We start from the raw sequence: 15,316 nt of genomic DNA on the forward strand, positions 1-15,316 counted from the left end.
GAATCTGAAATGTAGCCACCTACATCTCAATAGCCTAATACCGGTCGGTAACGGCCAAAATTCGGTAATTTCAGACGTTACTGACCGGTATTGGGCTACCTACATCTGGCCCTTAGGCCTTTACATACCTAACTATACCCATTAATAACATTACTCTTATAAGCATTACATTTCTACACCTTAAGACACATTTAGTCATCTCTACAGGTGCAGACTTTTATAGTGCACGTTTAAATCTAATGCATTACATTACACACAAACTGATTCATGTAGCACTTGCAATAGGCAGTTACATTTAAACATTGTTTTACCCTTTCTACCAACATGAACTAATTTTCTAGCATTACACATACATTGTTCATTATTACGGCCACATTTTCTAATGATTAATACTCAGTTCAACCCAGGATTACATGTGGGTGCGGAATACCAGTGATTATGATGCACCCCTACAAATTTCAGAATATCATGACGCTTTACCACATTAATGTGTCTTGGTTTGCTTAGCAACTGTGGGGTAGATTTACTAAAAACTAATGCAATGCAGCGCAGCAACCAAAGTTGCTCAACTGCTTTGCATGAGAGGAGAGAGCAAAACAGCACCATATTTTTTAAGTTAGCGCTGATGCACAAACAGGCTGCCTACTGCCACACACCTCTTAGCGCAACAGTGCAAGGCTGTGTGCATGATGTCTACCATAGCTTTTGGTCTGTAAAGGTACCATTCCAGTTCAAAATACTATACCTAAGTAAACTTTAAAACGTTTCCCACTTTGGCTGTATGCAGTACAGTGCAGCAAATACAAAGTTGGAAATGTTTAGAGAAATAAAAACATTTTCTTATTATTAACGCCCTGCCTTAAAGAGGCAATATTTTATTAGCACAAACCCCCCTCTACCATTGTTAGTAGATAGGACTTTGCGTTAAAAACCTGAGATGGAACACTCTTGCACTGGCCTAGGAAAATTAATTTGAAGCAAAGTAAAGTAAAGCAGAGCAAACCCCTACTTTGCATTAATTTCGGGTAATATTGCAGCGCAAACAAGTTTTGTGCTCAAATGTATATTCCAAATAATCATTTGCAAACCTAGCGCATCATGTTTCTGAATCTGCTCTAAGGCTTCTGATGAATGTTACTTAATGCGCCAGTTCATTCTAGTGTCCTAAAGTGAAACACTTACACAAAGCGGCGGCTCCTCTGTAATGGTGGAGGAGCATTGCCTCACTGCTCAAAGCCAGCAGTTGAAAAATAAAATGATAATAAGACAATTAGGGAGCAGCAGGAGAGCATAGGGGCGGCTGAATCAGGTGAGTCTTTTTAAAAAAAAAAAAATATCTTATCCGCCCCCACCCCGTCACTGTATATTTGCAGCAGCTGTGACTGCTTCCACATTAAAGAAATACACTTCTTGAATTCTGAAGATACTTTTGAACATTTTTACAAGATGATTTACATATCATGCGCAGGTTAGCGCTTAGAGCCAAGCCCAATAATTTCCTGAGCTCTGGCTGGGCACTCCCTAAAAATGTTCTGTTTTCCCACTTCTGTATTTTCCCTGAAATAAATATTCTCCCACTGTGTCAGGAACAATCCAATGACAGCTCTAGAGTGCCCTTGCAGGAGGTAACGTTTACTCCAGTCATTACGTGTAGAAATAAATTACCCTACGTGCACCGCGCGTTAAATCATCTGCATGCGTGCATCAGCGTGCCTTTAAACACGCAAGGAAAATGACCGAAGCCCTGGCTTGCAGAACTCCCCTCATGGAGACATTTCAGCAGATGATCTCTGACCTCCCATGCCGTGCTCACCTTCTGTGTGAGTTATTCCACATACCTTGCCCCCGCGCCTGAATCCTGACCTGCTGCTATTCCGTCCTGACATGATATTGCCTGAAAATGCCCCTCGCCCCTGACCTCCAACACTTGACGTTGTTGCGGTCAAGAGGTCACGTCATTTTAAAAGACTGGAACGTTCTGGAGCACGTGCTTCTCATTAGCATCCTACAGTAAACACCGTGATCGCTAATGAAGGCGCGCTGGATTTATTACACTGCTCAAACATCCGTCACGAAGTATTCTTAGGGGTGAATGAGGTGAGGTGACCTGCAAAGTGAGGGAAAAGGATCCATCTAAAAGAGAGTGGCCGCCATGTTTAAACCCACAGGCCTTGTCTTATGATACATAAGTGAGATGAGTAATTGTTCAGGGGTTTAGGGAGCATCCCAGTTGTGGCAGATCAGTGAACTCAGAGACAAACGATTTGATGAAGGAAGGATCGGGTATTCAAGCAAGGATCTCGTTGTTTACTTGACAACTAGATCACAGCTATTTGATCACAGGTTCCAGGGCTTGAATCTGGAAGATGGTGTCTAGATCAGTACATCTAAGCAGTTATATATTGTGTGTTGTTCTGGGTGCTTGCTAAGTAAACTTGGGATTTTTGGGAATGGTAGGTGTTCCGTTTGAAGGCTGTTGCACCTGATGAATACTGTGTTCTAGTTCCCTTCCCTTCCCTTCCCTTCCCCTCCATTCCCTTCCCTTCTTCTCTTCCATTCCCTTCCTATCCTTTCCTTTCCCTTCTCTGCCCTCTCCTCTCCCCTTCCTTTCCCTTCCCTTCTTTCCCCTTCCCTTCTTTTCCCTTCCCTTGTCCTTTCCTTCCCTTCTCTTCCTGTGCCTTCCTCTCTCTTTCCCTACCTTCCCTTCCCTCCCCTCCCTCCTCCCTTTCCCCTCCCCTCTCCTCTCCCCTCTCCCTTCCCTTTCCTTCCCTTCCCTTCCCTTCCCCTCCTTTTCCTTCCCTTTGCTTCCTCTCTCCTCCCCTACCTTCCCTTCCCCTCTCCCCTCTCCTCTTCCTCTTCAAGCCCCTCTTCCCCCACCTCGGGAAACATCCTTTACGACGCAACTTTCACTACGCAGTACCTTTACAACGCAGGTTTTACAACGAAAGTCATTACAACGAATTGCGCTGGCAGGGCGCTGCAGGATAGGGAATAGTTTAATTTACTATCCAAAACCTTCCCTACTATCCACGGGGACTGGAGTTGGAATAGTAAATTAAACTATTCCACTATCCAGCGGCCCCCCAACGCAAGTCGTTGTAACGACTTGCGTCGTAAAACCTGCGTTGTAAAGGCATGCGTAGTAAAAGCATGCGTTATGATGACATACATCCTCCTCCTCTCCCCCTCTCCTCAGGTACCCAGTATAATGCAGGAAGAAAAAGATCCGCAGGGCTGAAGTGAGATCTCAGTCCTGACTGACTGCCCAGGAAGAGAGAGGGAAGGAGACAAGTGATGTGATAGGTAATCCTGAGGTTCTTTAATTTTGACTCCATCTTACATTTGTCGTCAATTTGTGTTGCCTTTACACAGGCTGCTCTATTCATGAAGTGTCTCTGCCCTTTGGACTGCAACGTGTTGAAAACCCCCTCTGTCCTTGTTTTGAAAAGCAATCTCAGACACCAGCTTGCCTAACTGCATACAGACATGTTCTGCCATTACTGATTGACCTATAGGTGCTGTAGTTTATTGACTTATGAGTTGGGCAGAAACACACTTAAGGGGGACGTTCTGGTTACATGATGCCTTGTTCTGAATATTTTCCTATTGGCTAATATTTTGCAGATCTTGTATGTCCATATTAGGTATTTTGCATGCTTGCAAAAGCTAGGACTGCCCCTTTCTTTTGTGCTGAGTTTGTAACCCTAAGCATATAAAAGGCCTCTGTGTTTTGTACTCTTTAGACTGCCTCATTCAGTTGCTAAAGGCTTGTGTGTGACGTAGTCTCACTTAATTAAGTTTAATAAAGATGTCTTTTCATATTTCAGATTCTGTGCCAAATTCTTTGTATTAGTGAGACCCTTGAGAATGAAGATTACAGTTCTTCAAATGGATCAAAGTGTGTCACCTGCTGTTAGTCACGATACTGTCCTCTTCCCTTAAGGAACATACAGCCCTAAATTTAGGTATCCTGATTGGACGTAAGGATAAATTATAGATTTGTGACTTTTGTACATGGTGACCTAATTTCTATATTACATTAGTCAGTTTTGTTCTGCTTCCTAAGTAGTGTATGGCTTTGTACAATAAAGGAAACAAGGTTACATTTTTCCCTGAAGAAGGAACTGGAACATTAGCTGAGATTACCGTATATGGTTTAGCGGCCAGCGGTAGAGCTAACATTTGTGAACTATGTTTGATTTTTGTTCACCCAAGTAATTCTTTGTTCTTCCTATAGATTTTTCTTTTGTTACTTCTCCCCTCCCCTGACCGCATCGTGCCTAGCTATTGGGGATTTTAGCTGTGTCCTAGTTCCATTTCTCTTTTCCATATTCCTTTCACCAGTTAGCCCTTTTATTATTTTTGTATTGTTCAGGTTCACACTTCCAGATTGCAGTAATGTACCTGAGACACCCATATTATGTATAATTCCCTTTGTATGACCAGACTGGTTTTAAAAAATTTTCTTTAGGCCTACTCTGATGTTTTCCAGTCTGACTGTCAGGGTAGTGATGGACTGGTTAACTGACTCAATACTATAGTAAGATAAGTTTTCCACCTCAATAGGAAATACCTTACATTTATTTTTTTGAACATGACACATTTTCAATGACTGTTTTATTTGGATTTTTACCCTTTTGTTCCTGCTTCTTTAATTTTTGGTGGGATCAGATGTGTTCCAAATAATGGAAATACCAAGATTCTCTAGTTCTTGTCTTTTGTTTCCACATTTTGATCATTAGCTTTTGTATTGTATAGTGCACCTGATGCACAGTTATTAAAAGGGAGGTATCTACATGTCCCTGATAATCTGTATCATGTGATTTCTCTTTTGAGGTGTTCTAGATAAGGAATTTAGGAACACCTAGACGTAATCATTGAGGTAAAGAAGTGTTTACCCCATTAGACAATGCCACTATGTGTGAGGACATCCATACAGATAGAATTCCCATGTCGCTATCTACCCTTAGATGGTAGAGGATATGCTCTCACATGGAAACCCAATTAAAGAGGCTAGAGGCACTGTTTTGCCTACTGCCTTTGTCTTTGTATTGCTTTTGAGAATGACAGTGTATTTTAGATCACAATAGTCCCATGGCGTATGGCCATTCCTTTGAAGATTGCAGGCCACCTGCTTGCAGTCCCTTTGTTATACAATGAACTGTTTTTGTACTTAATTGAAGGAAACTAACAACTGTGTCACATTTCCTACGTCACTAGGTTCTGCGGGATTAAGTCATAATAACCTGCGGAACTCACCCACAATCCCATCAGTGACAGCTAACAGATGAAAAGTCCAGCACCCAGACAGCGATCGCCAGCGTGCCATCAATGATATCTCCAAAGTATTGTGCTTGCTTCATCAGAAGGCGTTGAACATCAGAAAAGAAGGAGGAGCTGGTTTTGCCACAGAACCAGAGTTTCAGTGCAAAAGAGCGAAAGAATTGAGGCTTCAGTTTTCCACCTGTCATGTGCTGGTAACCTCTGACAGTGTGCAGTCCCTTGAGCCCCTTGGCCTGAGTTTTGGCCACACCCCCCCTTTTCTTTGCTCCAACGGAAGTGCAGTGCACCGGAGGATCCAGGATTGGCAAAAGGCACTACATTGTGGTACCTATGATTAAATGAAAGAGCAGCCTGAGCATCCTCTGACACTGAATAGAGAGTGTTGGAGCCTGAAAGTGTTGCTGAGTGTGACAGTCTGTTGCTCTTTCCCGATTAATAGTACTTGGGTCTGCATGAGATGATCTGTGCCCATGACTAACGAAGAGCACAATATCTGTAGTGCCTGCAGCACAGGAAATATTGGTGCACTGCATTGAGACATTGAGATTTTTAAGTGAGCTGTCAGTGTTTGCCAGGAGGGCACTCCAATGGATACTGAGAAACATAATTTTCATGAAAGGCCTGAATGAAGAGGCCCATGCGGAAGAAAACTACAGAAGAAGATTTGATGGACAATAGAAGCCTGCCAGAGAGGCTTCGACGGACTCTGGGTATTTCCCGTGCGATTGCATAGAATGGGTGTTTGGAGACTGATTCTTATTGTTTTACTGGCATTGTCAATAGTCACTGAAATAACTAGGAGCCCTGAAAATGTTTGCAAAATAATTTTAGGATTTGCTTTTGCCTAGGGTTGTGAAACACTATGATAAACCTGTTTGTAATAGTGGTCATCACTTTCTTTTGCTTTGTTCTCTTTGTATTCCTGCTGATAGTTTATATATTTCTGTTTGTATAAAATGAGTAGAATGCTCACCTAGCAATGAATTAGGATTTGCCTGTGTAATGGCAAAAGGAGGGTCTGAGGTTCTTTAATTTTGACTCCATCTTACATTTCTCGTCAATTTATGTTGCCTTTACACAGGCTGCTCTATTCATGAAGTGTCTTTTTTTTTTGCAGAGTTTTATATAGCGCGAACTAGACCCAAACCGAATCAGGTATCAGAGCGCTTTACATATTTTTTCCAGTTACGTTACATTTTTACGTTTTCCAGTTACTTTAATTTTAGGCACAGGGAGATTAAGTGATTTGCCCAGAATCACAGGAGGTTTTGGCGTCGTTACCGAGACTCGAACCCAGTTCCTCCAGGTCCGAGGTCGAGCGCCCTAGCCGTTAGGCCAACTCCTCTGCCCTTTGGACTGCAACGTGTTGAAAACCCCCTCTGTCCTTGTTTTGAAAAGCAATCTCAGACACCAGCTGGCCTAACTGCATACAGACATGTTCTGCCATTACTGATTGACCTATAGGTGCTGTAGTTTATTGACTTATGGGTTGGGCAGAAACACACTTAAGGGGGACGTTCTGGTTACATGATGTCTTGTTCTAAATATTTTCCTATTGGCTAATATTTTGCAGATCTTGTATGTCCATACTAGGTATTTTGCATGCTTGCAAAAGCTAGGACTGCCCCTTTCTTTTGTGCTGAGTTTGTAACCCTAAGCATATAAAAGGCCTCTGTGTTTTGTACTCTTTAGACTGCCTCATTCAGTTGCTAAAGGCTTCTGTGTGACGTAGTCCCACTTAATTAAGTTTAATAAAGATGTCTTTTCATATTTCAGCTTCTGTGCCAAGTTCTTTGTATTAGTGAGACCCCTGAGAATGAAGATTACAGTTCTTCACTCCTACTTGTAATAAGAAAGGGCTTATTATCATAATCCTCGGCTGAATCCTGGTACATGGGGGTGTTCATTGCACACCATGCATCCAGGTAAGCGGCATCACTTCAACTGAGCCAATCACACTAATGTACCACATTATAAGGGTTTGTAAATATTGTTGCATTTTAGAAGGTGTAGTTAAGTTAATATACTTGTTTTAAAAATGCCCATTAGCCAAAGCATCATAACTGTTTTCTGGAATTTAGAGGTTAACTTTTCATGCTGTCAAGACTACGCTGGGATTGATTTGACCATGGCTTTGTGAGTGACACTCATTCAGTGGGGAGAGCTTCCAATGGGCCTATCTATGTTCTGTAAGCCAGGGAATGGGCAAGGAAGAGTTAACATCATTCCAGTTTTAATGCTGACCATTAGTCTAACTCCCCCCAGCACGTTTGGGCTGTTAGGAAATCTTTTGGGTTTGTGTAAGACATGACTAGTGCTCCACTGACCACACCTTTATTTTAGAGGCCTCAGCTGGTCAGGAAGTGTCCGATTTCCTTATGCGCCTTTTTTTCTCTGCCCATAACTCGCCATGTCATGCAAGTAATATGCCAACAAGCATTTGCAATGCAATAGGTCTCATATTTAAGAGAGTTTGAGCTATTGGCATTGTAAAGGACAATGCCTTTTATTTATGTGTTGTTTTTAAAACAGATCAATAAAAGGCATTGTCATTTCAATGTCAATAGCTGAAACTCTCGGAAATGCGAAACCTATTGCATTGCAAAAGCGTTCCGTTTCCTTGCTATAAAGATTTCATTAAAGTGTTAGGAGAGAGTGTGTCCTGCCTGCAACAGCAGGCTGGACAAAGCTATTTGGGAAAATAGTGCTTGTAGCCCGTAATTAAAGGCTACCAAGTAAAAACACATGTAACGGGGTGTCCTCATGGAAGGTTACAAATTAAGACAAGGCGGTACTAAAGAGGGACTACTAAGCCTATTGACCAATGAAAAGTCCCAGTTTACAAGGGACAATGACACAAGCCAATGAAAAATATGGGCGGAGAGTGGGTGGAACTTCATGTCCATATCTGAATACAGCATGCCTCGCAGAGCAGCATATGCGCTGCCCAGTCATGACCTAAAAACATCCTAGTGGTGGTTATTGATAAATTGTGCCTTTGAAGGTTGACACTTAGTTGCCTGTTTTAACACAAACTCAACTTCTAGACATTATGGGTACATTTACTAACTAATTATGCGCTTACTACCCCTGATGAGGCTTTGAAGCACGCAACTCCCGGAACCCAAAAAAATTAGTGGTGGGTTAATATAGGGAAATATAAGTTGTTCATTTGAGCGGTGGACATGAGAGTTTGTTAAATGGATTGAGCAGCATTAAGGAGGGATAAAGGAGGGAAGCATCTAGATAGTGTTATTTGGAATTTCATACTAGTCAGATTAGGTTTTGGATGTGTTAAAGAAGGGATAGAGGAGGGAAGAGTCTAGAAAGGGTTAATAAGAAGATCACAGTTGAGTCAGAACATGAATATAGGAGGGAAGAGTCTAAGAAGTGTTTTTTTGGAGAGCATAGTAGTAAAATGAGGTTTGGGTTGAGTCAAGGAGGGATAGAGGAGGGAAGAGCCTAGAAAGTGTTATATGGGAGATCATAGTAGTAGAATGAGGTTTGTGGTGAGTCAGGAAAGGATCTTAGGGAGATCATAGTAGTAGAATGAAGTTTGGGATGAGTTAGCGAGTGGTGGCAGAGGATATATCGAGAGAGGTATAGGATGAGACATGGAGTAGTGCATTGGAGGCTTTTTTCCCCTTCTTTGCACAATAGGTGTAAAATAACATATATATATATATATATATATATTCACTGAAAAAACCATAGGTTTCACACATGTTATAGTTAGCTGGACATTTCACTCATACAAAACCATTGAAATTCCCCCGTTATAGTTAATTCAGCTAACTATAACTCGCGCGCCTGCAATGCACTGCTGATGATGTCACATATTACATCATTCATGACATGGTTAGTGACATCACTGATGACATCACTGATAACAACTCAAATGACATCACTGATGACATCACTGATGACATCATCCATGTGATAATACAATACACCTCCTCACACTCTAATCTAACCCATGATACACCTAGTGTTAAATACAAACTACCATTCCCGAAACCAATGACACAGTAAAACCACTTACCTCATACGCACTCACTGATTTCTAGGTCTACACACACATCCACTCATTCACCCATACAATCTTTCATACATACAGTCACTCATCAATACAAGACCAACATATGCACTCATACTAAGCATGGGCGGATTTAGCGAATCTGGCGTACGCGAACTTGCGTATTTACGGATTCGCAATCCGCAAGATCCGCGAACTCTCGCGAATTTGCGGATTTTTGTGTTTTTTGTGTTCGCAAGGGTTCGCGAGGATTTGTGTACCAGTTCGCAATTGCGAACTTACTTGTCGGCTCGCAACGGCCGCGACTATGTTGTTTCTACGTCTGGTTCATCATCACAGGTTCACAGCACCCTCTGTTTCACCACTGCCACCCTCTGGTACACCCATGCCACCCTCTGGTACACCCATGCCACCCTCTGGTACACCCTCACTGCCATCCTCTGGTTGGTTTATTACTGTAAATTATGGGGGTGAAAAAAAGCAAGCACACCTGCCCTGCTTCAACTGCCATGAATTCATTTGGGGTTGATTAATGTGTCAGTGATTTTGAAACTTCCAGTCTGGCTGGCACCTGCTTCCTTCCTTATCTGTAATTTGCTTTCTGTTGCAGTGCAATTTTTTTTTCACAGGACCTTTATGGCCTACTTGTAGCTATTCTATGAGCCTGCTGTTTGGGTCAGAGCAGGGTCATAGAATAGTTGCAAATAGGCAACTGAACTCTGGAGGGGCCCCTCAGGAAGCACTAGAGTGAATGGTTACTAATGTTAAGATTGAACTTTTGCACCTGCTGATTGCTTTCAGTTCTGCAAAAATCGTTTTTCTGCAATTTCGCGCGATTTGCGGGGCGCGAATCCGTGCGAGATCGATTTCGGAAGCCGCGAATTCGTGCGAATACACGATTTGTTTTTTTTGCGGCGTGTATGTTCGCGTGATTTTGTGCGTGTTCGCAAGGCGCTTGTAGCGCTACGTTTGCGAAGTTACCCTAGCAGTCGTACATGGGCGCGGCTATCTTGTTTGCGTGACGTAATTCCGTGTCCGGCCGCTATGTGTAATCTCGCAAAGTGTGCAGCTCGCTAGTCCAATTTCGCGCGTGATCGCGAGGAAAATCTCGCGCGAACTTACCCACGTGGTCGTGAACGGGCGCGGCCATCTTGTTTCTCATTCATTGCTATGGTTCTGGGCATGCTCTCTGTATCCTTTCTTAATCTCTGCCATCCTTTGCTTTTTTGAATTTTTTTAAAATCTATTTTACTTATTATCTATCCCTCTATTTTTCTAGCTCTATATTTTTGTGTTTTCTGCTACTTTTTGTTAATTTTGAACTACTTTTTAAAACGCTTTTCTTTTCTTCTTCCCTGTTCTATTTCTTCTTTCTTATTTTGCTTCCTTTCTGCCCAGACCATGGCAAAGGGAGCCGGGAAGAAGCCCGCAAAGGGGAAGGGTCCCGCACCCCGTGCCCGGCTCCCGTGCGGGCGTTTGAGGGGGGAGACAGTGGTAGCTCGGGAGATTTTTAGTGCGGAGGAGGTGGCCGCACTAATATTTCACGTCCAGCGCCGCCTCCCCAAGACCATCATGGGAGGCGGCAAGATCGCAACCGGCTACGGCATCCGGGAGCGCCGGAAGCGGTGGGAGAAGGTGTGCCGGGTCATGTTTAAACTCTCTGGGGTCCGGCGCACTTATAACCAGGCCACCCACCGCTGGACGGATGTCATGGACCGGGAACTCGACTTGCTGGACGTGCTTGGCGTAGAGATCCCCGGGCTTGGTGAGTAGTAGTAGCTATTTCTAGCTATTTCATCACTACTCTGTTTTATCCGGCTCTGTTATTTGCAAAAGTTTGTTTTTTACCAAGAGCAATAATGCTGCTGATTACATTGTAGGTAAATTATATTTCAAAATCTTCTATGCATTTCAGGTGCACTGCTCTCCTTCTCAGTAGCCTTGCTACTATGCTTATTTCTTTTGTATTTTGTGTTCATTTCATTGGCCTGAGAAATTATGTATGAGTGTAGTGTAAAGAACTGCGTAATGCTAGACACTAAGGGTCATATTTTCAATTACCGGCGCATCCCTGCAAAGTAGCAGGGATGCGCCAGTAATTGTGCGCCATGCCACCACCACCCATGGGCCCAAAACGTCACAGAAGCCTTACGCATCTGTGCCGTAAAGGCGGCGCATTGCTGGAGTTGCGTGCCAACGATGGCGCAGCTCCAGCAATGCTCTGGGGTGCCCTATCTCCCCAATGCTGCATCAAGCCGTACGTCGGCTTCAAGCAGGCGCAGGGTTTGAGTCACGCATCATTGTCCTAAAAGTGACTGATTGACATCTTGTAGATTTCCCTCAGCCACTTTTAGGATTCGTTCCTGCGCAGGAACGCCCTCCCTTGCGCCAGAATGCCCCCTGATGGCGCAGGGCTTTACAACGTGATGCATCTCCCATATGCGTCACTTTGTTAATATACACCGCACCATGGCGCCTCTTTTGTTCTGCCGCTGCGTCACAAAAGTCACGCAACAATGGAGCAAAAGAGCCGCAAAGGGCTTCAAAATCAGCCGCTACAGACTCAAGTCCAGTCCTTCCTTTAGACACATGGCTATAGGAAGAAATAGTGGTGGTGGTCGGTGGATTTATAGTTTGAGTATTCACTGATCTGCAAGCACGATGGACTTTGTCTGTCACTTCGCGTGCTGCGGACTGCTGCCTGCCAGGCCAAGGTAAACCTTTTTAGTAGTCTGTTTAGTGAGTTACATAGGAACTTTCAAAGTCAACGGTCCGCAAATCAAGCAATACTAATAACGTAGTATACCACATGAGATCGGTCAATATATCCCTTGGAATAGTTGTCTATCTATTTGCTATTTCGCCAAAATATTTTGTATTGTTATTTTGAAATGTTTGATTTGGTTGACAAATATCATCCATGTTTTCTGGTCTTTCTTTCTTTCATGTTGTACATCAGCATCCCCCAGGGGCAAGAGGAGGACACAGGAGGAGGAGGAGGGTGCTGTTCAGGATGCGGGCCAGGATCGGGCAGGCGAGGGCTCCTTTGCTGGCCCCAGTAAGTTTTAATTTTAATATAGAGTACCTATTTTTTCCTAGCGTTCCTCATTCGATTTTTTCTAAATCGTCTTTGATCTTCTTGTAGACTGGATCTAAATTCTTATCCTGCCTCGACTATGACTCCCTGTGGTATTACTAGATTATTCTTATTAGTCTGTCTGTGTAGCTAACTAAGATTGCACATTTGGCAATTCCATTGGACTCCCATTCTAGTCAGCAATAGCTCTATGCACTGAGTGCAGTCCTCTGGGATTGTCCATAATGTCTTTTCAAGTCTTCGAAATGTTTATGCTTTGACAATTGCCAACAATAAAAAGGTGAATGACCACCAAGAAAGAATAAGATACTACTTTACTTTTGTTTTGGATACTAGGACAATCCATTCTACTACTGTTGCAGGGACAAATCTGCACAAACAGAACTATGGACACGAAATAATGCAATAAATTATTACATTGTATTTTGTTTTTTTCACATTTCTTTATTCCTCCTAGACCAAATATTATATAGTAGTGAGTGGTGTATTCTAACATTCTTAAATGTACTTTGTAGGTGGAACATCTGGTGGCGGGGCCAGCGCGGAGGTGGTGGTGTTGGACGAGGACTCTGGGGAGGAGGCGGTGCAAGTGCCGGACGTTCCTGTGAGGGTTCACAGGGTGGTGGTGGGAAGAGGTAAGCTATATATTCCTTACTTATTGGGATTGAAGACTGCATAGTGTGCTTTCTGCACAGGTGTATTATAAATCAACCAGGTAGTAGCCTCCTCTAAATGTACTTCGACTTAGCTGTGAAGTTTTTAGCGAGAAGAATCCCAATAAGATCTGAGATGAACTTGATGGATGGGATGAACGAAAAGCGAAAGAAGGGTGTAAGTAAATGTGGAAGGATGAGAAATGTAATGATGGCTGGCAAAGAAGAATGATATGTGTCTGCTTGGTCCCCGAGGTGGCTGGGAAGGAAAGAAAATGGTATGGTGCATGGCTGGGTGAATGATGAAGCAAAGATGGGTGGAAGGTGAACAGCCTGGGTGGGTGAAACAGAAACTGTATATGTGCATATACTTTGAATGGATGGATGCCTGGATCATGGTATTATCTGACTCTTAGATAGCATATGTGTATCTAGAGAGAGTAGACGGTCACTGGATGAACTAAATGTTACCTTGAAGAGCATGTAACACCTCACCCGCACGTCCGTTCCAGTGTAGGAAAGGCAAGGAAAAGAAGTTGTAATTTTGTCCAAATACTACCATGAATAGTAGCAGTAGTTTGTATTGCAACTGCAAGCACAGCATATATCCGGTTCTTACGGTGGACACTCCCTCCCTACCTCTCTTAATAACTTTAGTTTAGTAGTAGTACGTCATTCATGTATGGGTGTATCACTGTTCACTCAATAATAAGCAAAGCACCTAAAGTCATCCCATATGTCATCAAATACATCCCATGTGAAGTGATAGATAATCAAATTATTTAGCTTCTTCATTTTCCTTTTCTAGTACTCATTTGCACTGCAGGGTGAAAGCTAAATTAATTAAGCAGTAGCCCTTGTAACAGAGTATTCTCAGTGCCACCCGTAATAGAAAAGGAAGAGCTTCACCACCTGCATGTACTGGACCGGTACAGTAACGCAAGTCTGTCTCACTCATCATGGTGTGCGTCTGTTTTTCTCGGGTGCAAGTTCACTGCGCTGGCATTATGCCGGCTTGCATAAGATAATGTACCAATTTTCCTAAACAAGAGAGAAGAAGAAGAATAAGACTGGTGTACTGTCATAGTCGACTGTAATGGAAGTCCATAGTGCTCGTAGAATTAGTTCCTTAAACTCCCACTAATGTTAGAGCAAGGATGAAGAAGTGGGAGATTAGATAGATACTGTCCTCAATAGTTATGTACTGTGCTTTCAATTTGCTACTTGTACTGTGACACAACTTTGTGCTCAATTACTTTGTGTTATTAATCTTAAGGAGCATTGGTTACAGACTATGTCTTTCTTTCTTCATATAGTTGCTCCTTCCAAATCAACTAGACCATCACGGAGGGAGCAGGCTCGAATGGACCGGCAACGGAGGCTGGATGCCACTGTTGCCGAATATCGGCGGCTGGTGGCCCTGGAGGAGGAGGACACGCAGTCAACCGGTACGACAACAACAACATCTACTGGGACAGCTGCATCCTCCTCCGTGCCCCCACGGGCTGCCAGCCAGCGCAGTGCTCCAGCGGTACGGAGCCGGGCTACCAAAGCCAACCGCCACCGCCGAGCAGCAAAGACACCAGCTGCCCCCCACAGGAGTTGCAAGGCACGCCAGCGCCGCTTATCCCTAAGAGTGTCCTACCTGGAGCAGGAGGTCCATACCTACAAGAACTTGGTGGAGGGCCTCCGCTTCGACCATGCCACCCTCCGCAAGGAGTATGATGCCCTGGCCGCTAAAGTCAACAGCACCCTCCCGCAGTGTAGTGTCCCTTGCCCCTTTTTTAGAGACTTTTGGGGGGTGGGAATTGGGAGTATGGGTTGTGGGACTTTTGAAGGACAATCGTTGGGGTTAGGGTGGGTCTTGCGGGAGATTATTTTGTTAGGGCTACTAAAATATACTTTTTGAAACTTTATCTGACCATACCTGTTTTTTACTGCTTTTGAGTCTGGTGGGTGAGGGTTTAACAGTAAGTTTGTTTTCCTGAGGAGTCCTAGGACTTTAGTAGTACTACCGTCAATCTCTCGTCTATTCCTAATACTCCATTATACTACCTCCCACTAAACGCTTATCTTACCTGTAATTTGTGTTTGAAAGTAGGGCTAGTCCCAGGGCTGGCTCCACAGGAAATGGCGATTAAGGTTGGCAATCCTGGGTGGATGAAATGTCCTCATTGCGGTGGTACTAGTGGTGTGACACAGTGGCAGTTGCATGCATATGGAAAAAAAGAAAATGAAACCTGGTTT

This window comes from Lissotriton helveticus, chromosome 12, assembly GCF_964261635.1.
Source record: "Lissotriton helveticus chromosome 12, aLisHel1.1, whole genome shotgun sequence".
In the NCBI taxonomy this organism is placed as follows: domain Eukaryota; kingdom Metazoa; phylum Chordata; class Amphibia; order Caudata; family Salamandridae; genus Lissotriton; species Lissotriton helveticus.